The sequence below is a fragment of the Moschus berezovskii genome, chromosome 28, assembly GCF_049115385.1.
Source record: "Moschus berezovskii isolate FMDL1 chromosome 28, NW_MosBer_1.0, whole genome shotgun sequence".
In the NCBI taxonomy this organism is placed as follows: Eukaryota; Metazoa; Chordata; class Mammalia; order Artiodactyla; family Moschidae; genus Moschus; species Moschus berezovskii.
The window spans coordinates 28,924,380-28,930,068 of record NC_142487.1 but is presented as its reverse complement, the minus strand read 5'-3'; the positions used below and the strand labels follow the sequence as shown (position 1 = coordinate 28,930,068).

The following is a 5,689-nucleotide window of genomic DNA, read 5'->3' as shown; positions in this document are numbered from 1 at the left end:
AGATGAGACGTCTGTTAGGATTCTTTATTGTTTAATTGGTCTGTTAGGATTCTTTATTATCTAATTAACTTTATTGTCTAATTTATAGACTAGACTGATCTCTAAGTATATGCAAAAAGCAGAAACAGTTCATGAAAACTGCGAGCCTAACAGTCACCCGGCTTTGGGAGTCTCTTAGACGATTCTAAACTAAGAGTTCAATATAGCACACGCATTGAATATATAGCCCATATGAGACACAGAATAGGGAGACTCAGTTTCAATCCCTGGATGGCAAAGAGCCCCTGGAGAAGCCCCTGCTCCAGGATGCTTGCCTGGAAATCCCATGGACAGAGAAGCCTGGTGGGCTACCGTCCATGGGGTCGCAGAGAGTCAGACAAGACTGCGTGAATTTCACACACACACACATAAGGTCGTGAGGAAATCGAAATAAAGAAGAAGTAGTCGCTCCCTCTTAATGAGCTGGTAAGGGAAGTAAAGCACAAAGTACTCATGATGCTGGATCTCATGAGTCTGTGACATGAAGTTTTTTGTACTTTTTCACATGATAAAGTCAATGTAGTAGCCATGGTTTAGTTGTTAGTATTTTTCTTTCTTTGTGGTATATAGAATAATGATGCAGATTACAACTTATAGCAGCTTCAGTTAGTTCAGTTCAGTTGCTCAGTTGTGTCCGACTCATTGCGACCCCATGAATCACAGCACGCCAGGCCTCCCTGTCCACCACCAACTCCCGGAGTTCACACAAACTCATGTCCATCGAGTCGGTGATGCCATCCAGGCATAGCAGCTTAGGCCCCCAAAAATACAGAAGTAAGAGCTGCATATCCACCAGGTCATGGGATCAACAGGCGAGGGGGTTACTGCTCTCTGACAGTTTAGGGGAAGATTTCATGGGGAAGAAGCATTTATGTAAGATGCCAAAAATAGGTAGAGTTTTAATAAAACAAAATGTGCTGCAGTAAAGACCACTGTAGATCCATTGGTTCCTCAGAATTTTTTAATCACCAAGCCACACTATTATCACCTATCCCCTCCCCAAGCCGTGTTGCTTTCAAAAAGATTTTGTCATTATAAATAAATTTGCATTTATCAAGAGGCACTTCTGAATCTGATAGCAAAAGCCATGTATTATTGGTAATCAGATTTTTTAAAAAGATACGATAATCAATATTTCCATAGTGAGTATTTTTTTTTGGCCAAAAGCCAAAACACTAAATATTTTAGTCTAAGAAGTTATTATTTCAGGTAACTCTTTAATTTCTGTTAAGATTTTTGGAATATTGACAAGAATTAATCCTGGATGGTAACATCATTCTACATGAAATTGCATCGTAAGAAATATGTAGACGCGGGCTCCACAGGCAGTGGCTCTTAATATGGTTTGCCTGGCGCTTTGGACAAATGAGGGAAAATGAAGGGAGATGAGGCAGGAATTGTGAAAAGACCAGCTCACGGAGAGTCTGGAATGTCATACTTAGAAATTTAGACTTTCACTGAACCATCACTGAAGAAATCGTTAGATTTCATAAGAATGACTCATAGTATGAATTGGGCTAGCTTATCAAAAAAAGAAACACAAAAAGGAGAACTCATATATATATATATCTCATAGGCAAAAGAAGGAAAGCCTCGATGACTGATTTTCCACCGAAAGAGCACAGACATGCCACGGCTTGTACGCTGCTCCACAGCAGCACAGCCAGCAGCGAGCCGAGTGCAGAAGGAGTGGTCAGCCTCATCGCCTGTCCTCTGTTTCTTACACGCAAGCCCCAAACAAGGTGTCACGTAACCGCAGGAGCTTGAATTTCTGAGTCGGACCACCTAGATGCATGTTCTGGCTCTGCTACAATACATCCTAGGTCTGTGACCTTATTCAAGTTACTAAAGCTTTGACCTTTGATTTTCTTATTTACCAGTGGGGAAAATGGGCTTCCCTGGAGGCTCAAATGGTAAAGAATCTGCCTGCAATGCGGGAGACCTGGGTTCCATCCCTGGGTTGGGAAGACCCCCTGGAGAAGGAAATGGCAACCCACTCCAGTATTCTTGCCTGGAGAGTCCCTATGGATAGAGGAGCCTGGAGGGCTACAGTCCATGCGGTTGCGAACAGTTGGACACGACTGATGACTAAGCACAGCACAATGGGGAAAGATGTAATATTTTCAATATTAGAAGATATTTATAAGGATGACAGATTTTTTGGTAAGTTGTCTGGTGCATAGTTAGCAGAATTTAATACTTAGTTTCTTTTAGATTGGCTTGGAAATCCAAATGTCAAGAGACTTCGTGGTGGCAGAGAACAATAAATTCAGTCTCTCTTTCCATTATCTCATAAGATGCCAAACTGGCTGATAATCAAGACCCCAAGGAGAAAGCATATGCTCCAGACACCAGCTTTGTCTTGGCAGTGGTCTGCCTTTGACTTGACAGGGAATCGGAAGTGACAGCTGAATCTAGTGTGGGGATTCCAGGAGGGTGGTTTTCCTGGAGGACTTTAACTGGAAGCCCACGTTTTGAAAATAGTTATCATTGCTGAAAATCCATGAGAGTAGAGTTTAGAGGAAGCATCTTGTAGAAGAAAGTCCTGAAATTCCTGGACAGGGTGGAAAATGGGAAGTCAGAAGTCAGGAGCTCAGCGTTCTGTTGACGAGACTGTGGCTGCCATCGACACCACTGTTTTCCAGGTTTTCCTTTTTAAAAAAAATTTATTTTACATTGAAGCATGGCTCAGTGGCTAAAGAATCTGCCTGCAATGAGGGAGACACAGGAAATGTGAGTTCAATCCCTGGGTGGGGAAGATCCTCTGGTGAAGGAAATGGCAACCCACTCCGGTATTCCTGCCTGGAAAATCCCATGGACAGAGGAGCCTGGTGGGCTGCAGTCCATGGGGTCACAAAGAGTCGGATATGACTGAGTGACTAAGCACAACAAATTTTCAGTATTTACAATATTGTGTTTATTTCAGGTGTATAGCAAAGCGATTCCATTATGCATACACATATATCCATCTTCTTTCAGATTATTTTCTCATATAGGGTATTTCAGAATATTGAGTAGCGTTCCCTGTGCTGTACAGTAGGTCCTTATTGATTATCTATTTTATATATAGTGGTGTATACAGACTTCATTAGTAATTCCTTTTCATCAGCCATATCTGAAATAAGGACTGCAGAAAACATTTGTCCCATGAGCATGCTTAAAAATATGCTGAATAATAATAATTAAACCTGATCTTGGTCATGCATTTTTGGAGTGTTCAAACTGGTTTCATATTTATAATTTCATGTTCCTCAGAGTGACCTTTTGAGGAAAGTAGGGCATTTTTATTCCCCTTTTCCAAATGAGGAATCTGAAATGCCAAATGGCACCGGGAGCCTTCCTGATGCTCGTGCTTAATAAGTGGAAAGAACTCCTGCGTTTTGACTTCCATCTGAGTCTGCGATGTCCTTGTCTCTCCATGAAGATCCGTGATTATTTCCCCAGTAGGCTTTATCGTCACAACCCATTCCCTTTTGTATAACTTCCCCCTCACCCCGTTGTATTTTATTACTCAACAGTTTTATAGCAGGCTTTGCCGCTCCTAGGGTCATGAGAGACTGAGACTTGCCATTTTTCACCCTGCATGGCCTTGGGAGGTTGTTATGGAAAACTGGCAGCCCGTCACTTCCTTCATCCGCTTCGATCCAAGGCTCTCAGAAGATGGAGGCTTGAGAGTCTCTTCTGCCTGGGCGAGATGAGGGTTGAATTTCTGAGCACCTGGCCAGGGCCCGACCTCATGGTTTTCATAGCTCAAGTCTGTTCACCTTCCACTCTTTACAGACGAGGACCTCAGCTGTAGCACAGTCAATTCCTTTCCTTTTTCTTGCCGGGGACTATCAGATATAAGAAAATCGCCTGTCCTTCACGAGAAAGAAGCCTGTCTTCTAAAGGTCAGAGCATTTCACATTCCTTCATGTTACTCAGCGTTTTACAGTCATTCTGAGATATAGACCACCCCCTTTCATTCTTTTTTTCCTTCTCATTTTAAACAGGAAATCACGTCTCAGAAACCCTTGGGTGAAGAAAAACAATTTTTTGTTTTACAAAAATCTCACTGTTTTTTACAAAAATCTCACTGTTCTCCTCTCACTGACAATTTTGTTTATGTATTAGCAGCACACACTTAGTAATTCAAGGTGGTGATTGGTCAAATCACCTCTCCAATGTTTCAAAAGGACTCTTCTGGTTGTCTTTACTGTGTCACAAACCATCGCCAGATGCAGTGGCTTGTAAAAGAGCCACCATTCATTCGCTTATGTGTCTGCAGTTTGGGCGGGCAAAAGAAAAACTCCCTTGAGTTCTGCTCCTCTCCTGGCAGCTTCTCACGTCGCTGTGGCCTCTGAAGGTCTGACTGGGATCGGAATGCTCCAGATGATTTCTGTATTAGGTTGAATCGTTTCTCCCCCAAATCCACATTTAGTCAGAGCCTCAGAATGTGAAAAATGATCTTTGCAGATATAATTAGTTAAGATGAGGTCATCCTGAGGGAGGGTGGGCTCACGTCCAAGATAACCGGCGTCCTTACGAGAAGAGGTGGAGGCCACGTAGACAGATGCAGGGAGGAGGCCACGAGGCAGTGAGGATCAAGGCTGGGCGATGGAGCTGTAGCCAGGGGCCTCCCAGCATCGCTGGCCACCAGCAGAAACCGCGAGTGGCAAGGAACAGACTCCACTTCAGCATCTCCAAAAGGAGCCAACCCCGATGACACACACTGAGTTTGGACTTGTAACGTCTAGAACTGTGTGTGTGCGGGTTCAGTCATGTCCGACTCTCTGTGACCCCAGGGACAGTACCCCGCCAGGCTCCCCTGCGCTTGGATTCTCCAGGCAAGAAGACTGGAGCACGTTGCCGTGTCCTTCTCCAGGCATCTTCGCAATCCAGGAATCAAACCTGTGACTCTTGAGTCTCCTGCATCGGCAGGCGGATTGTTTACCACTAACGCAACTGGGAAGCCCTAGAACCGTGAGAGAAAGAATTTTCTGTTGCTTCAAGCCGTCCGGTTTGTGGCACTCTGTTATCTACGGCGCCTGTGGGAAACCAGGACAGAGTCACTCTCCTGTCCACTGCTCCAGCCAGGGCGACTGGACAGCCAGAGCCTGCCGTGCCCATCTCCCTCTCTGTCTCCCCGCCGTGGGGTCTCTGCCAGAGATTTGGACCCCGAGGAAGCTCGAGCTTCTAGGAAAATGAAAGAAAGTGCCAGGCACCGTAGGTTAGACCCAGAGCTGTCACCAGTTTACTTTTGCCAAATTCTATTTTTTTAATTTAGATTTTTATTGAAGTGTAATTGATTTATAATGTTCTATTAGTTTCAAGCTTACAGTAAAGTGATTCAGATATACACATGTATATATTCTTTTTCAGATTCTTTTTCATTATAGGTTATTACAATACATATTTTTTGAACTTATTTATTTAAAAATTTTTATTGGAGTATAGTTAGTTGCCATTTCAATTGATTAAGGTCAATTCCAGGGCAGGCTCAGATTCAGGAGAAGGGAATAGACTCCATCTGCTGATGGAGGAGCAACCAGCAGACGGGGGGATTGTTGGTGTCCATATTGGAGTCACAGAGAAGGCAATGGCAAGCCACTCCAGTACTCTTGCCTAGAAAATCCCATGGATGGAGGAGCCTGATGGGCTGCAGTCCATG

The 5,689-nt window shown here is 43.9% G+C and overlaps 1 long non-coding RNA gene across 1 annotated transcript; it reads left to right on the top strand.

The window, feature by feature from the left end:
• Positions 1-1,625: 1,625 nt before the first annotated feature.
• Positions 1,626-5,301, top strand: LOC148773590 (uncharacterized). Its single transcript, XR_016036699.1, has 3 exons — positions 1,626-1,862; positions 3,820-3,929; positions 4,032-5,301. It is a non-coding gene; the product is annotated as an uncharacterized LOC148773590 (long non-coding RNA).
• Positions 5,302-5,689: the final 388 nt, after the last annotated feature.